Source organism: Asparagus officinalis, chromosome 6 (genome assembly GCF_001876935.1).
Source record: "Asparagus officinalis chromosome 6, Aspof.V1, whole genome shotgun sequence".
NCBI lineage: Eukaryota > Viridiplantae > Streptophyta > Magnoliopsida > Asparagales > Asparagaceae > Asparagus > Asparagus officinalis.
This window is the reverse complement of record NC_033799.1, coordinates 37,735,901-37,746,925: the sequence shown is the minus strand read 5'-3', so window position 1 is coordinate 37,746,925 and position 11,025 is coordinate 37,735,901. Positions and strand designations below refer to the sequence as shown.

The 11,025-nt window shown below is 37.3% G+C and overlaps 1 long non-coding RNA gene across 1 annotated transcript; it reads right to left on the bottom strand.

Moving 5' to 3' along the window:
- Positions 4,454–8,192, bottom strand: LOC109845314. Its single transcript, XR_002248295.1, has 5 exons — positions 8,145–8,192; positions 7,994–8,040; positions 6,992–7,235; positions 6,233–6,328; positions 4,454–4,897 (listed from the first exon to the last, which is right to left on the bottom strand). It is a non-coding gene; the product is annotated as an uncharacterized LOC109845314 (long non-coding RNA).

The window sequence follows — 11,025 nt, the reverse complement described above, 5'->3', positions numbered from 1 at the left end:
TTCATCATTCCAATTGTGATGCTCTTCATGTAATTCATCCTTATAAATTCTATTCTCAACATGAATTGTTAACATCAATATTATATTATTTCATGCATACATACACATATAATAGTAAATGCAAAATAGACTTACCCTCTAACTTCCTCAAGGCAAACGCTATTGAGGAGGATAAATTGATGTATTTGATTAATAAATGTGATTCCCATTGTCATGTAAGTTGGTTTGCCATGTGTTCCATCACGAATACGCACAGGCCTATTGAGCTTAGTCTCTATGTTTTCATCCAAATAACGAGAACAAAATGTCGTTACCTCCTCCAGGAGATAACCTTCCATTATAGAACCCTCTGGCCGATTTCTATTCCGAATGTAATTTTTTAGAGTGAGAAGGTACCTACAAATACTAGTATTAGATTACTACATAAAAACATACAAAATAGAAAAGTTATATTTGTTGTGTCAAAGAAAAAAGCGAAACACCTTTCTATAGGATACATCCACCGATATTGTACTGGTCCAGCAAGCCTTGCTTCGGTTGCAAGATGAACAGTCAGGTGTATTATAATATCAAAGAATGATGGTGGAAAAATCCGCTCAAGCCTGGCCGAGCCACCTACAGGTGGCTCGGCCTTGGCCGAGCCACCTACAGGTGGCTCGGCTTTGGCCGAGCCCCCTTAGGCGGGTTTTCCGGTTTCCGTCGTTCGGGTTCCGTCGTTCGGGTTCCGATTTGTTGTTGATTTGGACTTTGATTCGGTTGCGTGGTTGACTTGTTCGGATTTGATTTGTTGATCCGGTTCCTGATTAGGCAGTAAGTCCACTTCTGAGTTCGAGTCCGAAACCGATCTTGATTCGATCGTCATATCACCGAGTTCGTTCTTGTTTAGATGACTCGGTGATTCCCCGAAACGTTGGTTCGATTCCGCGTGCGAGTGGATGCGTTCCAATGCTTGGGTGCGATTTGTTGGCTTCGTCGCCTCGTTAATCTGCTCCGTTGCGTATGGTTTGGCTTCGGCGTTAGCGGGATAACGGTAGTGCTTGGATACGTCGCCCGATGGTCCGTTTGTCGAAATTAACGTCATCGAGCTGTATTGTGGGACCTATAGGCAATTTTATACGCCTACAGATACCCCCTCCAAAGTATTTCAGCCTCGTTCTTTTATAGAAGAGTCTGGAATACTTTGGATGTGATTGTCCCAACCTTCAGTCGGCGTAGCGGGACTTTGGAATAAGGAGCAAGTTAAGTATGTGCTCAGATACCCCCTTCTCAATGTGCATGACGTCCAAATTGTGACGCACTGTATTTGTCACCCAATACGGTAGTTCAAAGAAAATACTTTTCTTATTCCATCATTGTGGCTTTTCCTGTCTTTCCTTTACTTTTCCAAAAATCACATTTTCATAATCATTCCATTGAGCAAGTATATCCGCTCCAGATAAGGGGACTGGAGCCTTTCGGTGCTCTGTAGTACCATCAAAGTGAACATCATAACCATGTACAGAATATCCTGATAGCATTCCATATGCAGGAAAATCATTAATTGTCCACATTAAGGCTGCACGTATTATGAAGGTTTCCCCTTTATCTGCATCATATGTCTCCACACCATCAATGAATAAAGACCGTAACTCTTCGATGAGAGGTCGGAGATAAACGTCGATATTATTTCCCGGTGAACTGGGTCCATCAATCAAAAGAGGCATCATAAAATATGATTGATCCATAGCCAGCCACGGTGAGAGATTATAAATCATCATTACAACCGGCCATGTTCTAGAATTTTCTATGATTTAAAAGTCCAAATTTTATGATTTTAATTATTTTGTTCCTTAAAAAAAATTTCTAGAATCAATTTGTTTTGTTATCGGTACTATTGAGTATTATTTTAAATAATATGTTGTATTATTAATATTACTACGCATCATTTTATATAATACATGGTATTATTAATTACGTATTTTTGCTATAATTTATTGTATTATTTTTACTGTTACATATTATCTGTCGTATTAGTATAACTAGTACGTTTTACTATGTATATAATTATCTCATAATTATTTGATTTTAAATATGAGTAAATATATTTTTATTATTAATTATTCTTGTTTAATTATATAATATGTGTATAATTCGACTATTTTGTATCAGCTGTTGTATTAGCACAACATGTATGTTTTTATTTGTAGATAATTATTCCGTAATTAGTTTAATTTTTAAGTACTTATAATTATTTATTTTAATTATTTTGATTAATTTTCTAATCCTAATATTATATATGTATATAAATACCCGTAACCAAAACCTCTCTCTCCACTCCCCTGAAAACTACCCCACGTACACGCATGTCATCCCCAACTTCATCATTAAATAATCTGCTTTTCTCTCTCCATCTCTCACTTCATTTCTCTCTCTCGTACAGTATCCTCTCCTTTGTTCTCTCTCTTCAAAAGAACCCAACTCCTCTTCCCCAAACACCGCCGCCTTCATCATCTCTTCCTCCCTCCGCCTCCTCTCCAGAACCCCGACCGCTCACCGATCTGCAGACCGCCGCCACTTCTGTGCAGCCTCTATCCACCACGCTCCCTACCTCCTTCTTCCCTCCTCGACCCCGTTCGAAGCCGCCGGCGGACTCCAGCCCCACGTCGCGCCGAGCACTACCCGGCAGCCACCGCTCCTCGCTCTCACCGTCCGACGCTCACGAACCAAGGCAAGTCCCCTTCTCTTGTTTTGTATTCACAGATATAGCATTGCTCGTGATGTATTGTGGGAATATAGTTAAACTGTACATGGTAATATAATAAAGTGTGAGCAAGTGTGTAGGTACTTAGCAAGTGATTAGTGAAATATGTATTTGATTGTTTGATGCGTGTATAGATGGCAGTGGTGAATAACTAATGATAACAGTCATTGTGATAAATAAGTCTTATTAATAGTGTAATTAAGATTTTCAGTATGATAGTGTTAAAAAGAGAGTGGAAATAGTGAATTGAAATAGCCTATAGGAAGATGTAGCAAGTTGTAAATAGATGTATACAAGTATTAGAAATGTTGAATTAAAATATGGATGTGAGTGAGGTAGTATGAAAATGTATGGTATTAGGTGAGAACAAATCATATGGAACGAGTACTGTAGATAAAAGTAGCACATAGGTAGATAAATGCAAGAATGTAAAGATAAGAATTATTTTCAAAGAAAAGGAATATTTTAAAGTTTACTTAGAATAATTATTATAAATTAAAAGAATTTATTTTGTGAAAAGAATCTTTTGTTTAGGAAAATTATAATAATTTAAAATAAATTATTTTGTAAAAAGGGATTATTTTCTGAATTACGTAGATGATGTTTATGATTTATGATTCTTAGATTTAATTACCTGATATGCTATGACTGTACATGATCAGTTGTATTTGTTATTTCTTGTTGTGATTGAGAATCGTTAGTAGTCATGATCGTAGTGACCTTACGTGACTTAGAGGCATGTGTCGTGTTGACTTAGAAAAGCAAGAAGAGTTGAGATGGGGAATTCCTGGTTTAGGTGATCGGATGTGATTGTTGATTATTCCAGGCTCGCACCAACGATATTCCTGTGTAGCGTTGGGGTGGGTCTGAGGTGATGTGATATTATGCTTGTTGATTATTTCCAGGCTCGCACCAGTGAAATTCCTGTGTAGCACTGGGGTGCGTCTGAGGGGGGTAGTGAAACGTTGTGTGTATAACAAAATACAACATTGCCGACGAAACAAAAACGTCGGCAAAAGTTTAAAAAACGTCGGGAAAAATTTTTCCTGACGCAAAATGCAGCGTCGCTAACGCGTCGCCAAAAGTGCGTCAAGGAAAGTATTTGGCGACGCAAATACACCGCGTCGCCAAAAGTACACTTTTTGCGACGCGCCATGCGTCGGGAAAAGTATAGTTTTTAGCGACGCATAATATTTTGCGTCGGCAAAAGTGTGCTTTTGGCGACGCATGCAGCGTCGGCAAAAGCTATGCGTCGGCAAAAGTATAGCTTTTAGCGACGCTATCTTGCGTCGCCAAAAGTATAGTTTTTAGGGAAAAGTATATCTTTTAGCGACGCATAATATTTTGCGTCGGTAAAAGTGTACTTTTGGCGACGCATGCAGCGTTGGCAAAATCTATGCGTCGGCAAAAATATAGCTTTTAGGGCGACGCAAGCTTACGTCGCTAAAAGCTATACTTTTGCCGACGCAAGATAGCGTCGGCAAAAGTATAATTTTTGGCAATGGTAAAAAGTATAATTTTGTCGACACTAATTTACATCGTCAAAAGTAATATCTTTTCTGTCAACTACAAGCCTACACTAAACTTGAACATCCACAAAAAATTTACTCTCATTCACATCAACAAAGAAACCAAACATGAAATTATACTCCAAACAAGTTGCATATTATGATAAACAAAGCATTCACATCAACAAAGAAACCAAACATGAAATTATACTCCAAACAAGTTGCATATTATGATAAACAAAGAATTTGCTCCCATTACAAAATAATTACATTCATTTCCATTTCCAAGTCAACACTCAAAGGCCTGTTTAAATATTCCAGTTTGCCATATTCAGTGTTTTCCATTACAGAGAATGACACATTATAAGATTTACAAGAAACTAAACTAAGTTGGAAAAAAAAACTTGAAGTGAAAGAACGGCATGATCAGTGAACCTCTTCACAAATGAAGTATATTTTCTGGTAGAGTTTTTGCGACTCTGTCTAACTCCTGCATTTGTTTCTTTGCAGTCACTCTATCAGGGCCGCAATACATATCCATAAGCTTTCATGTGTGGTAGTCCTTGTAAATGTTTACAAGCTCACAAATAATCTTCCTACAAACAGCCCTTGAAGTCACCCTTGAAGTCACCTCTGGTGTTATGGCAACCTGCTCCAGCCAAAGAAATAAGATACATAGCAATAAAATGAGCTAATTAAATACACCTACACTGTAGTTTATAATGCAGTGTCCCAACAAAAAAACTGAGAGCACAGAACTACAAATGACACTAAGAAACAAACATGTAACTGAAGTTTACAAATGGAATACGTACTCTCTACTTTCAAACACCTTTAACACAAAAAATTCTGAAACTAATTAGCAAAACAAGATATATTATAGTTCCATTCTGTCATAAGAACTATCATAATTATGAAAATAAATTGGCGATCCATTTAAGTTGTGTCAGGAACTGTCATAAGAAACAAACATGTAACTGAAGTTTATACATGCTGCTTTTATTGCCTTCCAAAATCCTTGTTAGTCTCTGACCCCTTGGCTCTAATGAGTTAGTGACAGTAACTGTCAGCTAGCGGTTGTTCATATCTAGGTAGGCCAAATTGCTAGTCCTAACCTTCTATATTTTTCAGTTTCTAACGCCGTTACTCGTTACCTTTTGAAGAAAAGTGAAATTAGGGTCATTCACAATATCAGAAATACAGTTCTGGCACTTAGACTAAACCTGTTGATATGTGCCATTTAATTCCAAAATGAAGCATTGAATCCTACCTAATTGTTTTCAGCAATGATTGTTCATGTGATAGCATACAGTGAACAGATTGTAGAAAAAAAATAGATGACATGAATATGGATCAGCTGCAATATCAGGGCAATAAGTGTCCAGGTATCATAAACTGTAAAAAAAATAATAAAAAAATAAAAAGAAAAAAAAGAAGGTTGGGCTTCTACGAAGGCAGCGGTGAAGAATTTCCAGAAATATGATGAGAAAAATTGTACGATAGCTATAGTGTTAAACCATATTTTCAGGGTTAGAATACTGGGTAATGAAGAAACATGCCAAAGAAAAACTCAAACAAGAACGCTAAAATAAAAGAACGACTATATTGTAAAAGTTAGAACCAGTAACAAGTGCTCTTAACGGTGCCATAGACATAGTTAAAGGAGTTGCAACGATCAGAGAGAGATCAAGAATATATGAATCCACACTAAAAGACATATAGATGCTAACTTATACAGGGAATGCCCTTCAGATAAATGAGAAAGAATTAACCCTTCCACAATACTTGAGAAACTGATGCTATCCTTTCTTTTCATGGTAAATTTAATTATCGAATACTATATTTTGAAAGAGTAAAACATATGAAGGCAATCCAAGTAATCAGTTCCAGCTCAAGTTCTTTATAAAAACACCAACTCTAACGATAAAATGGAATAGCAACGCGAAATAATAACCAACAAGAGATGCGGGAGAGAGAACCATACAGCACACCAAATCTGGAGGCGCTGCAACCGCACTGATGGAAAGCTTTTCCGACCGGAGAAAGAAACCAACTTCTAGCAAGAGAAACCACTAACTACCTACAAAATTGTCAAGTGCTCTGCTTAGTTAAACCAAGTAGACTCACTCCATATCTTATTGCATGCAAATTATGATCTAAAGGCCTGTATCATAGTGAATACGTGGACCAAATTCCATACAGCTTATTCAAAATCTGATTGTCACGGCAAGACATATTTCCTTGACTTTCCTACAAAATTATCTCATGTCATTCATGGCCAATTATAGTCCCAATAAAAGAGTATTCACAAAAATACAGACAAAACCAACATATCATTTGTGAAATGAATGAAAAGACCACAAAATTTTCATTGATACAAATAAGATTATCAAATGTATTCCTCGAGGTTGTAAAATGAGATCCTATTCCTTTTCCTACCTACAACTACAACATCATAGGCGCAGTTGCTTTAAAAATAACATTCATTTCTTTCTTAAATCTTGAAACATGCAAAGTAGCAAAAATAAGAAAAAGGCTACTAACAACGCCCATTCATTTCTTTCTTAAATCTTGAAACATGCAAAGTAGCAAAAATAAGAAAAAGGCTACTAACAACGCCCACTAAACATGCAAACAGTCCAATTAAAACGCAAAGTAGCAAAAATAAGAAAAAGGCTACTAACAACGCCCACTAAACATGCAAACAGTCCAATTAAAACAATCAAGCTGTGTAACAACTAACCAATATTGACACTAATCCATTGGTGCACGTAACCAAATATTTGAAACGACCGAATGCATGAAGCCGCAGAGCTAAGAACAGTAACCATCCAAATCTATGGTAATCAGAAACATAACCTGTACTAGAGGGTAACCATCCAAATCTATGGTAATCAAAAACATAACCTGTACTAGAGGAGACTGCAGGATGCTGAACACTCCCTGAATTGCACTTAAAGAACTCTTGATACGCACGTTTGTAGTACCTGACATACCATGCAAGTTTATGATGATCAGTTGTGGAAACCTGTCAATTAAAAATGTAAGAGAACTAGAAACAGGCAGAGTGTATAAACACAGAGCATACACCTATGCACACAGTAAGATGCAGAGCAAAGAAAACCCAGCATATGAAAAATAGGGACATATCCTTAGATCACCATTTCACAACAAAATCACCATCACACTGGATCTGACCATCACTTTCGAAACTGAGAACTGGCTATATGTTTAGTTATCACAAGCAAAAAAACATCATATGCTATTTTTAAGTTGAAATCATACCACAACTTGTTTGCATGTTCGTCATCACAACATCATCTATTATAGCTGTATCCAACATATTGGAACCATACTAATAGCTGATATAAAATTACTAAAGAATTGTCATCAGATGCAGTTTACAGTTATTTAAGCTGCTTAGCAATCCATCAAACAATACTTATAGCACAAAGAAGTACCAAGTTCAATAAAGTGAGGAGAAAAAGGTGCATGTTTAGGCATTACAAATGACAAAAGCAAAACCAGAACAGAAGGTTATAGCCAAAGAGACCAGACAAGACAAGAAAGCAAGTTGTTGGTAAAACTGTCATTAAGAAGTTCAATAGGAACTGCTTCCTTCATAACATCTTCTAGGGGAAACTCACAAGTATTAACTGCCCTTACTACAGTGACTTACCATGATAATTTGCATTAATCGACGGAAATATAACAGATCATACTAGATGGACGCTTGGGCCTTTACCTGCTAAGAAGACTTAAATGGACAAAATTTGCCTGTAGCTCCTTCAACTATTGCAAACAGGACAGCCAAACGAACAACAAACAGGGTCAAATAATGGATAAAAGAAAGTTAAATCAACCCATACAAAGATGGAAATGAAATGCTTTAATACCTCAAGTCTCTTTTCCCAATCCGAACCATAAAGCCCGCTTAGAATGTAAATCAGAAAAAGAAAAATACATGAGACCTAAGACCTAAATAAATACCAAAAGTAGAGAAAATTTCCCCTAAATCTGAGAAATTTAGCAGAACGAACCTTGCAGAGATTAGAAAATCGAGCTTCAATCGCGCCGCCCTCATCCGAACGCGACGAAATCTCCAGCTTCACATCCTCCATTTCTCAAAATCAACTGAAAGAACAAGAAATACAACGGATCCGACGGAGGCAGCGGTGAACTTCGACGGAGGCGGAGATCTCCGACGATGGCGGCGGTAGGCTTCGACGAAGGCGGCGAACTTCAGAGAAGAAGGTTTGGGGGCGATTTTATGATGAGCAAGAGAGCGGGGGTGGGGGTCTTCGTGAAAATAAAAGGGGGGATTTTCCCGACGCGGATAAATAAAAAAGCGTCAAAAAAGATACAACTTTTAGCGACGCCAAATAGGTACGTTGGGAAAATAACACTTTTAGCGACGTTAGTCTAATACGTCGCTATAAATGCATATTATTAGCAACGCTAATCCTAAAACGTCGCTAAAAAACTATATTTTTGCCGACGAAAATAAAAAAACGTCGGGAAATCCATAACTTTTACCGACGCTAAGTTAAAACGTCACTAATAATATACACTTTTAGCGACGCTAATTATAAACGTCGGGAAAAATATATTTTTTGCCGACGCTAACTAAAAACGTCGGGAAAAACATACTTTTTGGCGACGTATTTAACCATGCGTCGGGAATAAGCGTCGGGAAAAGTGCAATTTGTTGTAGTGATGATTTTGTGAACAACCGGTTATCCGAGAATATGAACCTTGACTCTAGTGAGATGTGAACCAGTGAGTTGTGATAGGATGGCTAGTTGTGTTCTTTTCATACATAGATTGGGGTTAATATTTAATTATCTACAATTTGAGACATATGGTATATACATGAGGGTTTCCTTGTTTGGATTATTTCGCTCGACGTACTACGTCTCTTGTTGTAGATTTTTAAATATTAATTCCATCTATTGTATGACCTTGTTGCTTGGATGTTTTTGATCGCTACCTGCATGATCTTGTTACTTGGTTGATTTCTGGATTCATCTGATTATTAGTCCAGTTGCACGCCTCTTTTGTTACTACTATCATCACATGTTCTATTTCTATTTCTGTTATAGCATTGATCATGCATATATTATTATTACTGTTATTGTATTTGTTCCTGCCTTGGGGGATCTTGTCGTGTGTTCCACACGCTGACGTACTCCTATTTTCTGGGTGTACGTCAGATTTAGGAGATGAGCAGCCTCAGTTCGGGATAGTACAGGAGCCAGATGATTTGCAGCAGTAAGGTCTTCCAGATGGATCGGAATAACAATCTGAAGCGTAGTGGTTTTCTTTCATAGTAGTAGTTGGATATTAAAACTCTTTTACCGTACTTTTCTTTAGTTTGATGATAGATTTAGTTATTTTATCTCCTTTTATTATGGACTATGTATTTCTTATTTCCTAGTTGAACTGTTGTTGTAATGAGGGTATGTTTGACCCGTATCTTGTGTCTGGGATGATTTACCATTGATGATATGTCTATTTTTATTCTGGGTTGTCTTTATATTCTTGCTATGTGTGATCAGGGACCTGTGACTTCGTATTGTATTGTTTCTAGACGCTTAGCGTATTGGATTGAGAAGAAAAGAAAGAAAAAAAATAAGATAGTGTATATTTCTTCTCAATCAATACGTCGCGGGCTTGCTCGCGTCCCGATTCCCTGGTATTTTGGGAAGCGGGGCGTGACACATCATAAAATATGATTGATCCATAGCCAACCATGGTGAGAGATTATAAATCATCATTACAACCGGCCATGTGTTGTGTGGATTACCATTAAAACTAAAGGGGCAAAAGCCATCACTAGCTAGTCCGAGCCTGATATTATGAGGATCCTGACTAAATATTGGATGTAACTTGTCGAAATTCTTCCATACGGGTGAATCTCTCGGATGACTCATTTTTCCATCTTCACTTGGAAGAGCACGATCATGCCAGGTCATTGCCACCGCTGTCTTCTTATACTTGTAAAGTCTCTGCAGCCTCTGTGTAATAGGAAAGTACCATACTACCTTGAGAGGTATGTCATTCTTGCTACTATATGCCTTCTTCTTATATCTGGACACCCCACAAGTAGGACACTCTTTCTTATATGAGTTTTCTTTCCAATACAGTACACAATCATTGGGACATGCATGAATCTTCTCACAATTTAAACCCAGATTAGACATTATCTTTTGAGCTTCATACCAGCTATCAGGGACATTGATCCCAAGAGGCATAGAATCTTTCCGGAATTTAAGAAGCATCGTGAATGACTTGTTGCTCAATTTGTTTAGGCACTTAATCTGAAAAAGCTGAACGAAACATAACAGCGTGAAATGTTTTGCATTCTCATAAATCGGTCTCCTAGCATCATTCATGTACTTCTCATACTCATCTACATATTGTTCTCATAAATCGGTCTCCTAGCATCATTCATGTACTTCTCATACTCATCTACATATTGTTCTTGTCTGGGAGGACTATCTTCAACATGATATACTCATCTACATATTGTTCTTGTCTGGGAGGACTATCTTCAACATGATTAGGGTCACCGAAAGCAACATCTACCATTTACTCCATCTCCTCTTCTGGAAACAAGTTAATATCGTCAACTTCTTCTTCTTCCTCTTCGACATTAATAGGAGTTATAATTTCTCCGTGATATATACCCAAGTTGTATAACCTCTAATAAAACCATACTTAACAATATGAAGTTCTACATCTTCCTCTTTACGATGCAAAGTATTCCCGCAATGG